At 48.1% G+C, this 15145-nt stretch overlaps 1 protein-coding gene across 6 annotated transcripts in view; it reads left to right on the forward strand.

Annotated features, from left to right (window-relative positions):
- Positions 1–15145, forward strand: part of FRMPD3 (FERM and PDZ domain containing 3) — a 123448-nt gene that overhangs the window by 35985 nt on the left and 72318 nt on the right. The window contains exon 1 of one of the 6 annotated variants that reach the window (XM_017657228.3): positions 14609–14821. The exons of 4 other annotated variants lie outside the window; for them this stretch is intronic. The gene's annotated coding sequence lies outside the window, so the exon portion shown is untranslated. Of the gene's footprint in view, positions 1–14608; positions 14822–14842; positions 14967–15145 lie in introns of those variants that run through there. One more of the 6 variants, XM_073227568.1, reaches the window with a different exon arrangement.

Below are 15145 nucleotides of genomic sequence, written 5' to 3' on the forward strand. Positions count from 1 at the left end.
TCTCTGCTCCAAATCATCCCTTTTCCCTGCTTTCATTTCAGCTCAAGCCACACTAAAGTTGTAAAGCACTTCAGAAAGTAGTGACTGTGGCAGGATGGTAAATAGAGTTTTATGGTATTTTGCTGTCATTGAGCTTAGAATCTGAAAACCAATGGCAATTCATAGTCCTGTCGTACCTTTGTCTCTGGAGAGCTATTAACTAGCCCTGGATGAGGTCTGTGACCATGACCCAAAACATATACTTCTCAGATAGTGCAGTCACTCCAGGTAGTGTAGTGTTAGTTTGGGCAGCACTTCCCAAATTGGCTTCCATGTACCCTGAGTGTGAGGGATTAATAGGTACTATGGGGGAGAAAAAGGTTTCTGGGTGTAAATGAGTCTGACAAATGCTGGGGTAGATAAGCTAAACTTTACTACAGGGTTTTGCAGCGCCCTTAACATACTAATGAGAATCCAGAGGACATTTAGAGCCTTTCCACTTGCCACCTGAAGTGTGGTCTGAGGATTGGCAGCATAGGCATGACCCAGGAGCTTGCTGAAAATGCAGAATCTCAGGCCTCCACCCCAGACTTTCCAAGTCCAAATTGGCATTATAACAAATATCTTTAGGTGATTTGTATGCACATTAAATTTTGAGAAGTGCTGATTTAGGGTACCCAGCATTTCTCAAACTTTTTTGTCGAGAGAACCTCTTTATGGGGCTTCTTCTGGAACTAGTTTTCCCTACAACCTATCAGGAAATACTAAGGCTAGAAAGCCCTTTACAGGAATTTTTCATTGTCCGGAAACTCCATAGAAAGACATCAGCCAAAACAACATTTAGAAATTGGGGGGCTGATTCATTATATGGTACCCAAAGACTCACTTTACCGAAGTTACAAGTCTTCTGAGTCTTGTGTTACCATCAAGTCTTCCCCATGCCTCCAATTATCTCATTTCCTGGGGCATTTTTAGCAGTGCCGCGGCTGTGCTGCTTCGTTTGTTTTCTGGCCCAGATCAACCTGTTCATTTCTTAAACCCAGCAGCTTCCCCAGAGTACTAGAACTCAGGATCTGAGTCTCTAAGGAGTACGGCATAGTCCCCTGCTGTAGGAACATTAGAAAGGCAATTTTTTTAGAAGCTGGGCAACTTTTCAGTCCAGTGTGTTCTGTTCAGTTAAGCTGTCGTTGTTTTTCTTTTAATCCTTTACTGTGCCAAACATCAAAATAACACTAGCTATTTTGTATTCAGATCTTGAAACTCATTTGGGGGCATTGTTAATATTTTATAAGAAAATTGTCATTTTTTCCATTCACATCTGTGATTTTCATGTGTGTTGCTACACTGCATTCATAAACATTTTTATTAAGTCTCAGGGTCCTATTTTTTTCTCTTCAGAGAGACACATCTCCAATTTTTTGTTAAAAGTTAAGTGGAAAATAGGCTTCAATATGTGAAAATTTGATTTGCAAGAAACTTGTTCATGATGCAACCATTGTGTACATTAAGGTGCTGCCACACTCAAGCTCTGGTTAGGACCTGGGCAAAGCTCTCACAACATTTCTTGGAGGCTGTCACCAAGCACCTTCTCAGTGGCCACTTCTGTGGCTGGCAAATACTGTCTGCTCAGAGTTCAGGAAAAGAAGGTGATATGAGCAGTGGGATGATACCTAGAGATGTGTGAAAGTGGAGACAACATACACCATTAGGTGCCTCAGCCTGGAGGGCCGGCCAGCCCCAGAGGTTGCCTGCTCTGGGTTTGGAACCATGATTCTGACCTCTCCCACACTCCCATCGGAGCAGAAGCAACCAAGGAAAGAGGGAAATGGACTGTGGAAATACCTCCTCACACTGGATTAGAAGATGCAAGGCTTCATTTGAATTTCCCACCGGCTCAATGATGCTGTAAATACTACTGTTCAGACCCCCATCAGTTTAAAGCTAAATACAAACCCACCTGGAAAAGGTAACCATTGATGCCAGTGGTTCCTAACCTTTCTAAGCATCAATACCCATATGTAATGTTAAAAATTTAGGATACTACCCAAGATAGTGAGTCTACTTAAATATTTGTTTTCTCTCTACTGTCAATCTACAAGTGGTATATTCAAGAATTTTCCTTGCAAGAAATCCACAGGCCTTTCAGGAGACCTGAGGCATACGGATGTTCCCTATAGTTTATACCTGGGTATAAGTAAACAATAGCAGCTGCCATTTCTTGAGCCTTTACTATGTGCCAGGCACTGAGCTCAGCATTTTATATGCTTTATCTCATTGAACCTTCACAATACCTTACTGTATCCATTTTAAAAATAAGGAAATGGAGGCTCAGATAAGTAGGTAACTCACCCAAAGAAATTACACAGCTGGTAAGAGGTGGAACTGAGGCAAGCCCAGATCTGTGGGACTCCCAAGTTGTGCTCTGTGTTCCCCTATCTGGGGACTGGCTTTGATGGCAGAGAGCACTGGAGAAGCTCTGCATTCTGAGGGGGCAGGTGGGCTCCTGAGGAAGCAAAGGAAGGACTAGGAGGTTGAGGAGGGGCAGACATGTGTTTTTACCTCATAATTTTGCCTAGAGGTAGCCCTGCAAGCCAGCCAAGGTTAAGGTGGCCACCACAGACCACTTGGAGATCTAATGACAGAGCCCACTCTTGAGTTCACCTCTACTCACACAACTGTTAATATACATGCTTACAGGCAAACTGTTCGAGCAACACTGGCCTCCTTCACAGTCCTTGGTCACTCCAGGCATACTTCTTCCATGGGCCTTTGCATGTGCTATTCTTTGTGCCCAGCAGGCGCTTCCCCCAGATGACTATAGGGCTCACTCCCTCCCCTCCTTCAGGTCTTTGCTCAGTTCTCTCCTTCTCACTAAGGCCTTCCCTGACCACACTACTTAAAAGTTGCAAGCAAACCTGGATCGCCTTCCTTGCTTCATTTTTCTCCAAAGCACTTATCATTCTCTAAAATATCACATAATTTTACCTATTGATTTGTTTATTGTCCCTAGAATGCAGGCTCCATGAGGATAAATTTTAATCTGTTTTGTTCATGGCAGTATCCCCAGTGTCTAGAACAGTGTCTGGCACATAGTAGGGTCTCAATAAATATTCGCTGAATGAATGATTGAATATGCAGTTACCTTTAGACATGACTTCCCACCTTTGTCATACCTACAGAGACACATAGATCCTTTGAGATAAAACAGAAGGTGAACAGATAATGGAATGAGTGCCTTTCATGGGTGAGAGGACATGGGGTTGGGAGTGCTCTGTGCACAAATGCCCACATTTCTCAATCTGGCTAAAGCCCAGGACCCATCTTCTGGACCCCTCTTGATCTCAGTTTTACTCTAGTATCCATTGACTGAGAAACAATGGCCGCAAACTAATATGAATGTGTGATATTTTAAAATGAATCTTATTAATCATGACATCTGCCTAACATCTGGAATGTAATGGTACATACATGTTTGAGATGTTTCAGTATAGCACTTAAATGCCTACTCTGGCATCTGTCAGCCAGAGTTTGATTTCTCGCATTGCCTCTTATTGCCTGTGTGATCTTTAGCAAGTTGCTTAAACCTTTGCCTCAGTGTCCTTGCAAAACCGGGCTATTGATACTACCAAGCTCACAAGATTGTTATGAAGATTCAGTGAGATACTGCATGTCAAGTTCATGTAAAGGGTCTGGCATGTAGCAAATGCTCCCCAAATGGGAGCTATTCTCATTCATCATTATCATGGGTAATTAACTGCCTGATATAGCCACAGGCAATGCTTCACAGTGCACAGATGTGCATCCCTCTTGCAGTTCTCTGCAGCCCTCAGGGTCCTGAGCCCACAGTTCTGGGGGCCAGTACGGTGCGCTCTAAGTGTTGGTGGCAGTCAAAGAAGAGGGGTTGGTAGCTGTGTGAAAAGGGGCATGAGCATGGTGAGAATGGGAAGGTAGACAAGAGGGAGAGTAGCCACAGGCATCATCTTGGAATGGTGGCTGCATGCACACATGCACAGAGGAAGCCAGCAACTACACAGGACTGTCAGCACTTCTGAAATTCTGACTTAGGTGAAAGTTGCCCAGGAAGACAGATAAAGACAGTTATTACTGAATAGCCCTGGTAGAAGTTTAAAGTGTTTTATCACTTCTGAGTGTTAGCTCTTTGAGAGTGGTGAGGCTGCTCTGATCATCAAGTTGTTTGGCCTTATATTGGAGAATTCTGAATTCCAAATGGTAGCCCATTAGTGGCAGGTTGGGTCTGAGTGACCTGGACAGTTTCTCTGTAGTATTTCCCTGCTTCCCCCCTTCCCCCAAATGGGAGCTCCAGAAAGCTGTTTCTGAGACATTCTGTGGGACTGTAGCACCAAGATCCACCAGCTGAGGTCTGGGGACAGCTCAGCTGGGAGCAGCAGTGGGTAGCCAGTGGGCAAGTACACTCTCCTCCAGGCACTTCATTACTGTGTCCTGCAGAGCAGGAAGCACATGGCAGATTAACCAGGGGCTTCACTGAGCCCTGGTGATTCAAGACATCAAACAAGGAGGTCAAGGATGGAGCTGGATGTGGGGGTTGGGGAGTGAGAAAGGTGGCCACCCCCTGTGGCTATACGTTATTAGATAGGAAGCAGTCCATCCGTGGAGAGAGCACACACGCTGGGCCCATAGGCTGACTGATTTGATGAGGGAGTTGAGTATGTTCCGTGATTTTTTTTTTTGCTCAAAATGGGCAGTAGAGCCAATTAAACCTTCCCAGGGGAGAAACAGGGAACCCCAGCTTTTGGTTTTATTTTAGGAAGCTGATCTTTCTGGAAAGACAAAGAACACCTATGGTAATTGGCAACGTGCCACACGGAGACTTCTTCCTGACCTTCAGGTGGAAAACTCAAACTTGCGCATCAGGAATTTTTGTCCTCAAACCAAGGATCTGAAAAAGATAGGTCTGCCAGTCCTGTGCAAATCAGCTGAGGCCCCCTCCCCATTTCTCCTGGAAGCCTTGACTTGTCACCACAAAAGTGGATCATGTGTAACTAACTGTCCAGTCCCTTTCTGAGCCTGATGGGGAGTTCTGCTCTGGGGCTTCATTTGCATAGACAAATGCAAACTGGCATCTGTCAGCTTAGCACCTCAAGCCAAGGAGCTGGAGCAGCAACCGGCAACCTTCTGGGCAAGTAACTTGGATACTGGATTGGAAAATGACAGTGTCAAATTGGGGCTAATTTGCATAGGCTTATCAGGTTAATTACTACAATGTCTCCAGGAACTTGAAAATCCTTGAATTCTTATGCAACCAGAATGCTCAAAGTCTGTTGCTATGAAACTTGGAGTGTAAATTACCATGAATACCATTAATCTGTTCACTAGGAGGTTAATTTGCAATTTGTTGGCAAATCACATGTGGGTCTTATAGCAAGAGTGTGGGTGGTGTTTTTGTGCCATCGTGTGGCCGTGCCTGCTTCTCTGGGTGTGTGTCTGTGTGTATACACATGCATGTGGCATTGGGATTGGCCCTCTATGGGAGTTCACATCCTGGGTTTTCTCAGGATCTCATCTGGTTCTTCTGGCTCATCTTGGGTCCTAGGGCATGTGTTCTCAGTGTGGGAGGAGCAGTCCTTGGCCCAGTGCCAGCTGACAAGACATTAGCTCCTCCTGAGACAGGATTGCAAAGGTGTCCGTTAATGCTTTAGAATCATCTGGGTTTTCTGAAAAATGCTCTTTCCTGTTAATGGCTCTAAAGTCATTCCTCCATGGAGGCAGATTGCTCCTGTCAAAGGAACTCAGATGGTCTAGAAGAAACTGGGCAGGGAAGTTGCATTGGGGTAGGAGATGGTGACAGGGACAACACTGGGTGGGGCTGGGAGGAGGATTGCTGAGCAGGACTGGGGGCTTCCACAGCTGCCCTGTTATTGTTAATGGAAGGGGTGTCAGATTCAGTGATACAAATCTCACCCCAGCTTATTAGCCTGCTCTCCCACAAAAGATGGGTGCTTACAACAAAGTGAGGAAAACCCTCTCCTTGGTTAGGGGACAGGTTGTGGTGTATGACTGAAGGGGTGCTGGAACCCTACTTCCCCAGAAACAGCTCCCAACCCACCTCCCAGGGCTGGAAATCCTTTTTGGATGGAGGCATCAGAGATGCAAATACATTGTCTGGGAAGGAAGACCTAATGGGAGAGCAGGGCTGAAGGGAATGGGGACATGCACCACCATCTCAGCACTGATTTCCCTTCCAGGAAATGCTCAGTGCTTTGGGGACACCCTGAAGAGCCTGGGAGATGGAAGCATGTGGGTCCATCACAGTGAGGGGCTGTTCAATGGAGCAAGGGCATACTGAAAATTTGGGAAAGGCTCCAAAAAGAGCACCTACCTTACAGGTGAGCCTTAGAACAGGTCTGGAGGGGCACAGAGAATTTGTGATGTTAGTTTGAAGAACTTGGAGGGCCACATAGAAGCCGACAGGAGGTGTGCTGGGAGCCAGAGAGCCTCAGAAAATGTGGCTTGTAGGATATCCTCTTGAGCCTTTCTGTTCCCCCCATTCCCTTCCTCCCATTTCATTCGCCCAGCATTAACTGAGTACCTGCCTTGTGCTGGGACTGGGGATAGAGTGGACAAGACACATGCCCTACCCTGCCCTCAACCAGCTCATGTTCCACTAGGAGCTAAATTTTTTAATTAACTCCACCTGAGGAAGCACATAAGGCTCAAAGAGGGTGTTCCAGAGAAGGTGACTTGAGCTGAGTCCAGAACAATGTGTTGAAGGGTTACCAGGTAGACAGAGTGGCAGAGAGCATTCTGGGTAAAGAAAGAGCAAGTGTAAAGGTATGGAAATGTAAGAGCTTGGTGTGGCCCCAAGGGGCAAGGCAAGACTGCCTTCTCCCTAGACTAAAAATGCCATCTTCCTTAATAAAATGCCATGCAGAACCTCCACAATTGGCCCCAGAGGAAGACTGTTGTGGCGGGAAGAAGCATCTGTAAGATTCACCTTTGCCTGTATCATTGACCCATCACAGGAGTCCTTTAATACTCCACAGAATTGTTTAGATCACTGAAACTTGCAAACAAAAGGGAAACTAACATGGAGAATAATAATTATCAAAAGAGCTAACATTTGTTTAGCACTTACTCTGAGCCAGGCACTATTCTAAATGTGTATGTGTACATATACCCATTTAATCTTCATAATAATCCCATGAGGTAGACATGGTACTAGTATTATCACTATGCCTATTTCACATCTAGGGCTAGGAGTTACACTAGACAATCCACCTTAGAAGGTACCAGAAAGTCACCTTTCACTGCCAGGGTTTTCTGGGGACTCATTCCTCTTTCCTAACTCCCAGTCTCCCTCCATGGGCTAGAGGCCACCTGTAATTTCAGCCACCTGTAATTCCCCTCCCAAATGAGTGCTCAGCTTACCCTCTCCCCACATAGGAAGGAATGGGGTGGTGGGATCATAAGCTGAGATGCCTACAGGGCCAGACCCAAAGGAGTAAATGTATTCACTAGGGTAGGATCAGATGTGTCTAGGAAATGTTTCATTCCCCTCTTTATTATTCCTTTAATAAATACAACAATAGAACAGCACAAGAACAGTATTCAAATGGAAACTGACACTTGGCCCCATGATGAGGGCACCGAAAGAGTGGTGGGGACCTCTAGAAAGCCCATCCCCATCCAAAGGGGACATGGCTACTTAGGCCCACCTGATCATTGTTGCCAGAATAGGATTTTTCAAGAAAATCCAGAAATCCCAGTTCTTATATGAAATCTGAGGATTTTTAAGTGTTAGCCATGAATTTAAAAAACTTTTAAAAACACTGCAGGCCAAACAAAACACACTTGCTTACTAGCTGTGTGACATTTGGGCAAGTAATTTCACCTCAGTTTCCTAATACATCAAATAGGGCTAATAATTAATACCCACTTCAGAAGGTGAGTTTGAGGACCAAATGAGGTAATATAAGTGAAATACCTGTCACACAGTAAGTGATGAATACGTGAGAGCTATTAAGATGATCATTATTTCTAGGAGTTCTAGCCTGTTACCTGAGGAGCATCTCTTTCTAGGTGATGGACATGCAAGTCTCTACCCTTTACCTCCACAGAGACCCCATGGCTTGCTCGGGGAATTCAGCTCCGTCCTTGCTGCCAGAAGTTGCTAAGGATACACTTACATAGCAACTGGCTAGCACTTATATATGGGGAGAAAGGGGTGGGTTTCCTTCTTTGTACTGCTTCACACAGCTGACTCAGTGCTGACTGATTTATAAAGCTGTCCCAGGGCTGGGGTGGGGCCGAGAAGGCCTGCGCAATAATTTCCTTCAGGCAGAAAGGAGGAAACTGAGGCAGGGAAGCTAGGCCATTGCTCACGTCCCAGTCTACCTTCAGTTCTTACTAGGGACATCCAGGTTTTTAAGAAAGCTCTTGGCTGCTAGAATTTTTACGCTCTTAACTTTTACTTTTACATCTTCCTTTCAAGCAGTGGTTCCCACCTCTGGCTGCATGTTAGAATCACCTGGGCACCTTTTAAAAAATACAGATGCAGGGTTCTGCGACCTTAGAGGTTCTGCAACCCTGCACACAGTTGAAAGCAAAATGGTGTACGGGTATGTGTACATACCTGCACCTTTCTGGGGACTTGGTTGGGGCCTCAAAGGGTGGTGCTGAAGGTGAAGGACATAAGCCTATGGGGGGCTATGGGCAGAGCTGAGTTCTAGGCCCACTGAGTCATCACACAGGAGCTATCCACACAGACAGGCCTCCTCACCTCTCAGCCCCGGTTTCCTCACAGGTCCCCCAGGGATCAGTAATCATGCCTGCTTTGTTTCCTCGGGTGGCTGGGATACACTGACTATAGTGACTACTAAAGCATGTACATGACAGAGCCTTGGAAAAACCAGCCCCCTCTCCACAGGGGAGGGCCTGTTATTACAAGGTTAAGGAGGGGGTGGGTGGGGAGGTAGCAGAGGCAGCAGGGAGCAGCACTACATGTCGGGAAAAGGCCACTTGTGTTAACAAAGCAGCTCACAAATGAGAGCAAATTAATACAGGGCCCGGTGAGAACAGAACATTCGCACCGCAGGGGCAAAGCACCCATTGGACAGCTACTCCTTGGCAGGGAAAAGGAAGTAGAACAGCAGAGGGAGGGGAAACGGGGGCCAAGTGAGGGGGGTTTCAGTGCTAGGGAGGCTTGTTCTGGCTAAGAGCAGAAGCGAAGGGGTCAGTGGTGAAGGAGGGAAAGAAAACAGTAGCAAGTACCCCAGGTGGGCCTGGGGAGCAGTCAGGAGCTCCTGACAACCCTGAGTCGGGTGGGGAGTCCAGCGGGGGTTACAGAATCAGTGCCCCATTCAGGTAACAGCTGGAAGGAGTGTCCCTCCAACTTCAACACATTTGGCTTCATCCTCTGACAACTGGATCCAGACCACAGGGCCGAGGATCCCCAGGGCAGCTGCTACTAACTGCAGAGCTACTACCCCCTACCCTACCCCTGCTGCCTTTTTTTCCTTCCTTCTCTGAGACAACCAGGGCCCACCTGACTCAGAGGCAGGGTATGGGTTATACCTCAACTCAAAAAACCCTTGACAAATCTTCACAGGAAATGGCCTGGGAGTGGGGAGGGTCATTGGACTTGAGTAGAACCCCAGACTAGGGTAGTACTAAACTACTGAATTGCCTGTATGGCTTGGGCACTGACCAGATGAATAGCCCTTAGAACTAGAGCACTGTTCTGAAAGGCCCCTACTGGCTAGGAATTCATCCTTTAGTTGCTGGATTGGAAGGAGGTAGGGACAGTAGGAGGGCTGCCCCAAGTGGGGGAGTTGGGACAGCAGCTGTTTACCAATCATTTCTAAGTGAGGAAAGTAGGAGCTGAGTATGATGTATTCGCTGGTGGAGTGTCAGCCCTAATCATGGGGCAGCTGGAATCAGTCCTGGAGAGGGCTAGGGTATTTATAAGCAGAGAGCTACCGCTAGGAACCTGAGGGGTCCTGTCAGCAAGACAGGGTGGGGGCAGTGAACAAATTCTCCCTTGATTCCAAAGGGAGGGTCAGACATCTGCTACATTGTTGAATAGCAGCGCCAGGCTCATGCCCATAGTGCCAACCCTTCATACCGCTCTTAACTCCAGTGCATACACAGTGTCAATGCCCAGTGTCCAGCAGGACGGCCTCTTCTGGAGGGAATATCAGTCTACTTCAGTGACATATAGCCAAGAATCTGAGCCTGTTAGAACCTGCAAATTACTTAATCCAGTGCTCTCTTTTGACATATGGGAAAACTGAGGCCTAGAAAGGGGTAGTATAGGGCCAGATATATAATTAGTGCCAGAGCTGGGATGAGCAGCAAGATGTCCTTGCTCCTAGTGTGGTGTATTTTTTCTTTCTTTCCTTTTTTTTTAGGAGAGCAAGGCAGAGGCTTTTATTTAGAGATAAAGCGAGAGGACAGAGCTTCTGGGACAAGAGAGCCCTGGGGTGGTGTGTTGTCTAGGGATTTTATAGGCGGTTGAGAGACTAAGGGCTAGGGATGTACACCTGCTAAGTGGTCCCAAAATGTTCATCTTATTAGTCTTCCTGGTTACTTACAAGAAATTTACTGCTCTGATTTCTTCCCAGGATAGCAACTTCCTGGTCTGGGAGCATATCGCTCAAGATTGCCTGCTTTGCTCCCAACGTGGGCTGAGTTATTGTCTGTTTGTTAAAGAGTATCTTAAGAAAAAGTACTGTTTAACAAATAGGGTTTTAAAATGCAATCTTAGTTTCAGGATGGAATACTTCCTGTCTGTTTTGGGCTTGTTAAATTGCCCAGGTGGCAAATCACACAACTAGGGCTGGAGGAAGAAAAGCAGCACCTGGGTAAAGTCAGAAAAATACGCTGGGCACCCCAGCAGGCCAAAGCAAATCCCACAATGGATTATTTTGCTTTGTTTTTCCTGGAGGCCCTCACCATACTCTGTCTAAGCCCATGGTCCCTGTCTCATTCCTCACTCTACAGATGGAGACCCTAGACGCTGCTAGGGAAAGGGGGTGATGACTGCTCTGTCTGCTTCATGCTGAAAGGGGGTGCAGTAAGGGGTGCAGTTAGGTCTCCAACACTGGTCAGTTGAGAGGGCCTCAGAAGATGGGCACTTCCATCCTGGGTTCCATTTCTATCACCATTTGCAGTTTTATGGCTTCAAAAGGATTTAGAAAACCAGCTCCATATCATAGTAGTCCATGGGACTTCTGGGCCTGACGTAGCTTCAACTTGCTTTCAGAGGTCCTTATTATATTGTATACTTCTCTCAGGGGCCAAGCCTCTCCAATTAGAGTTTGTATTGAGGCCAGGCTTGTGTGCAGAAGAAGATAAGACACTTCTTTTTCAGGTTTTGGGCATCAAATTGCTCCCAATTCTTCAGACTGAATGCCAGAGGTGTATCTGGCTTTAAACTTGAAGAGAATGCTCCCATCTCTGAAGTTATCCCGGATGAGTCCCAAAAAATGATGCCAGGGTTCTTGTTTACGGAGTTGAAGAATGCACTTCGCAAACACTCAAGGTAGGAGAGCAAGGCAGAGGCTTTTATTTACAGATAAAGCCAGAGGACAGAGCTCCTGGCTCATGCCAGGAGGGGACAAGAGAGCCCTAGCGTTGTGTATTTTCTATTGCTTTCTTTGCTATCTGTCATTCTGAGTCTTCATTATAGTTGAGAGAAAATGCCAGAATATCCTCAGGGCCAGCCTTACACATAGGTAAACATGATGTGATCAAATATGTCTCCTCAATTGCCTGTCATTGTGTCTGAAATTTCACCGTTGGTGATTCATTCCTTTGGAGCTTGAAGCTTTCTGGTCTTTCAGGGTGATAGAGATGGGGGTTTATTGACACTCACCAAGAGAAAGGCTTTGCAAATTGGACTCAGGTTTAATAGCTGGGGGAGAGCAGCAGCAGCTGGCCCAGGAAAGAAGATTCAGGCTGAGGTAGACAGGGGAACTCTGAGCAAGAATCCAAATCCAGGGCCCAGGTCAGCCTGAGGGCTCAAAGAAGGAGGATCTGCTATGCTCACACCCAAGGCTTCCATCACACCCTGGCTTGGGTGCTCAGGAAGCATTTCCTCAGGAGACTCTACTGTAACCCGGGAGGCCTGAATCACTGCTGTGTGGCCCAGCTGGGGAGAAGGGCTGGAGAGTGAAGGATAACATCAGACTGTCTAGCGTGCCTATGGGGGCATTTTATTAAGAGGAACAGCGTGGGTGAGATGGATGTGACAAGGGAATCTATGAAGACATGGAGAGGAGCCCCCGCTGCATGAGGGGTGAGCTCTGAGATTGCCAAGGGAGGCTGATGAGGAGTCTGTTCCACTCCTCCCCCAGGAACTGGCTGGCTGAAGGTGCCCTGGCCTAACGCCGGGCTCCTTTCTGTCACTGCCTCTGACTTCCCTTTTAGTTCGGCTCCAAAGCTGTGCAGAGCAGCTCTGGGCTGGGCCGGCATGGGACCCAGGCTCCCAAGCCCTCCCTGTTCCGTGTCATTTTATTTATGTCGAAGGGGCTTCAGGGTGACAATTCAGTGGGAAGGAAGAGAATGAAGAAGGTTAGCGGATTTGTCTGGAAACTGCTTGGCAAGACCCCATGTTTCCTCAGAGTGTGTGTTTACTTGGGGTAGCAGTGAGTAGGGGAAAATACTTCTGCAGCTTTGGGAATTTGTCTTGAAGCTGTATTTGCATAGCAAGCGTAGTATCATAATTTAGTATAGTAATTTGTAGGTCTGTTTGCAGTGCTTGCAGGGGTGAGCTGAGCAAGCGGAAGACCCTCACAGAGCCTCCACTAGTTCTGTTGTGGATTTCAGCTGGCCAGGCTAAACCCAGCACTCTGGCTTCCCCCCAGAGTACCCACCCTCAAGGCCATCTCCGTTTTTTGACATGAGCCCTGTGCTTCTTGAAAGGGTGTCTCTGGGGGCCTCAAGTGGTTTCTACCCAGACACGTACATTCTTGGGCTTGGGTGGACTCCAGTAGGCTTGTGGGGCCGGGGGGTAGGGGTGTGGGGGCAGTGTGCTGCTGTTGCCAGGAATTAGAGACCCAGAGCCAAGACTGTCCCTCTGGTTCCACTCAAGTCCCCCAAACAATCTCTCTGGCTTAAGGACAGGCCATCACTAAACCCAGGCATCATGGGCACTGCTGAGGAAGGATGGTATTTCAGAGAGCTGAGACTCATGCTCAGGTACAGGACCAGTGATTCTAGGGAAGATGGAATAAAGTGTAATCAATTTGGGAGAGTCAGCCAGGATTGTTTTAAGCTTTAGTTCCCAGCAGCCCCCTCCCACCTTTGGAGACAGACTAATCCCTGACATTTGTCTAGTGGCTTTATAGTTTTCAGAGCTCCTTCACATCCATTATTTCCACTGAGCCTCACAAACACCCCCATGAAGTAGGACGGAAAGGTGTTATTAGCCCTGTTTGACCAACAAGAAAACTGAGGTCCCCAAAGGATACGTGACTCACAGAGGGTCACATGGTGATTTAGTCAAAGAGCTAGGACTTAAGAGATGTTTCCTAATTTCCAACCCTGTGTGCTTTCCACCTCCCATGTGGACACCCCCACAGAACCATGGAGGTGCTCAGCACCTAGCAAAGTGCCTGCCAAATGGTAGATGTTAATAAATATTTGCTAAATTAATGACTGAATGGATAAGCAAGGACAAGGAAGGGAGGAATACAAGTTCTAAAATTGTTCTTTTTTTTAATTAGAATATGTCAGGAACACTGTTATTACTAAATCATTTTGACCAGAAAGGATGAAATATGAGATCTTACCCATTTCACAGATGTCATTGTCAAGGCAGGGAGCTAGGGTAGCTCCCACAGAAAGGCCACTGGCTTAATCTCCCCCACAAGGCTGTCTTCTACTCATCCTTTAAAGAACTATGGGTGGTGTGGACTCTCACTCCAGTACCAGGAAGGAATCAGAATCAGCCCTCCTCATATTGTCTCCGCAAGCCACTTCTCTCCCCCTTGTCCCTGCCAGTGGCTCCCTGAGGTTCTGCCTGGGAAATGGTGTCTGAGAACACTGGCCACCTGCTCCTTTAGGGCCTCTGTGCCCCCTGCCCTTTGACCCTTCCGACATAACCCAGACCTCACAGGCTCATGCCTGTCTTCGCGATAGAACCTGGACCATAACTACCTCTTAGACCTTTTTAACGACCTCTTATACCTTTTTCTGTCTCCTGCAAGACCTGGCACATAGTAGGTGAGTTTCCTGAGGAAAAGGCCACTCCCTGGCACTAGACACTGCAGTCAGTATGCTGTCTCCTGGGGCCCCCACCTCCACTGCCACCAACCAACTGACCTGGAGTTGCCACTTGCCCCTAGTCCTGTCAAAAATGGGGAAACAGGAGGTGGAGACACGGGTATTCAAATGTTGCTTTGCAGTAGCACAGAGTGGCTTCCGCGGCAGGCCATGGGCTAACTGAGATCTCTCTGATTTTGAATCTTGGCCCCACCACTTATTACTAGCTGTGTCTTGGGTGCTATTCGCTTCTCTCCCTTGGGCCTCGGTTTTAATTTCTGTAAAATGGGGAGGATGCCGGGATGAGGAAATAGCTGTAAAGCCCAGTGCCCTCACTTAGCCTGCGCTCACCCAGCGCAGCTGGACCCCCCGCAGGCCCCCGGACTCAGAGCCTCGCGCCCGGCTCCGCGGCGGGGGGGCCGTCCACGCTGGGGGGAGGGGAGTTCCTCCGCAGGGGCGGATTGCAGGCGGCCGAGAGGCGGCAGACGCCGCGTTTACCAGCTGCCTCGCTAGGTCGCCACCTCGGTCGCGGCTCTGGGGCCGAGCCATTCGCCTCCTCCTTTAAGATTCCGGTCACAGCAGGCGCTGGGTTGCTGAGGTAGGCGTGATCTTCCTCTTCCACAGACGCCGCTGCCGCTCCGCTTGGCGCCGGGCAGAGCGGGGGCCAGCGCGGGGGGTGTCCGCGGCGACAGGGCGCCCGGGCCAGGCAGCCGCCCAGCCCCGGCTCAGAGGGGGCCCCGACAGTAAGTAGCGCGTTCTGAGCAGCCGTTTGGGGCCCGCCTGGGAAAGGGTCGGAAAGCGGGGTATCTAGCCGTTGAGGCAGGGGTTTGTGGGGTTGGCGGGCGGCCGCAGAGTGCCACGGTTCTCGCCGACCCCTCCAAGTGACTCCAGGCGGCGCTGACATGGGCCCCTGGTTCTGGGT

Source organism: Manis javanica, chromosome X (assembly GCF_040802235.1).
Source record: "Manis javanica isolate MJ-LG chromosome X, MJ_LKY, whole genome shotgun sequence".
Classification (NCBI taxonomy): domain Eukaryota; kingdom Metazoa; phylum Chordata; class Mammalia; order Pholidota; family Manidae; genus Manis; species Manis javanica.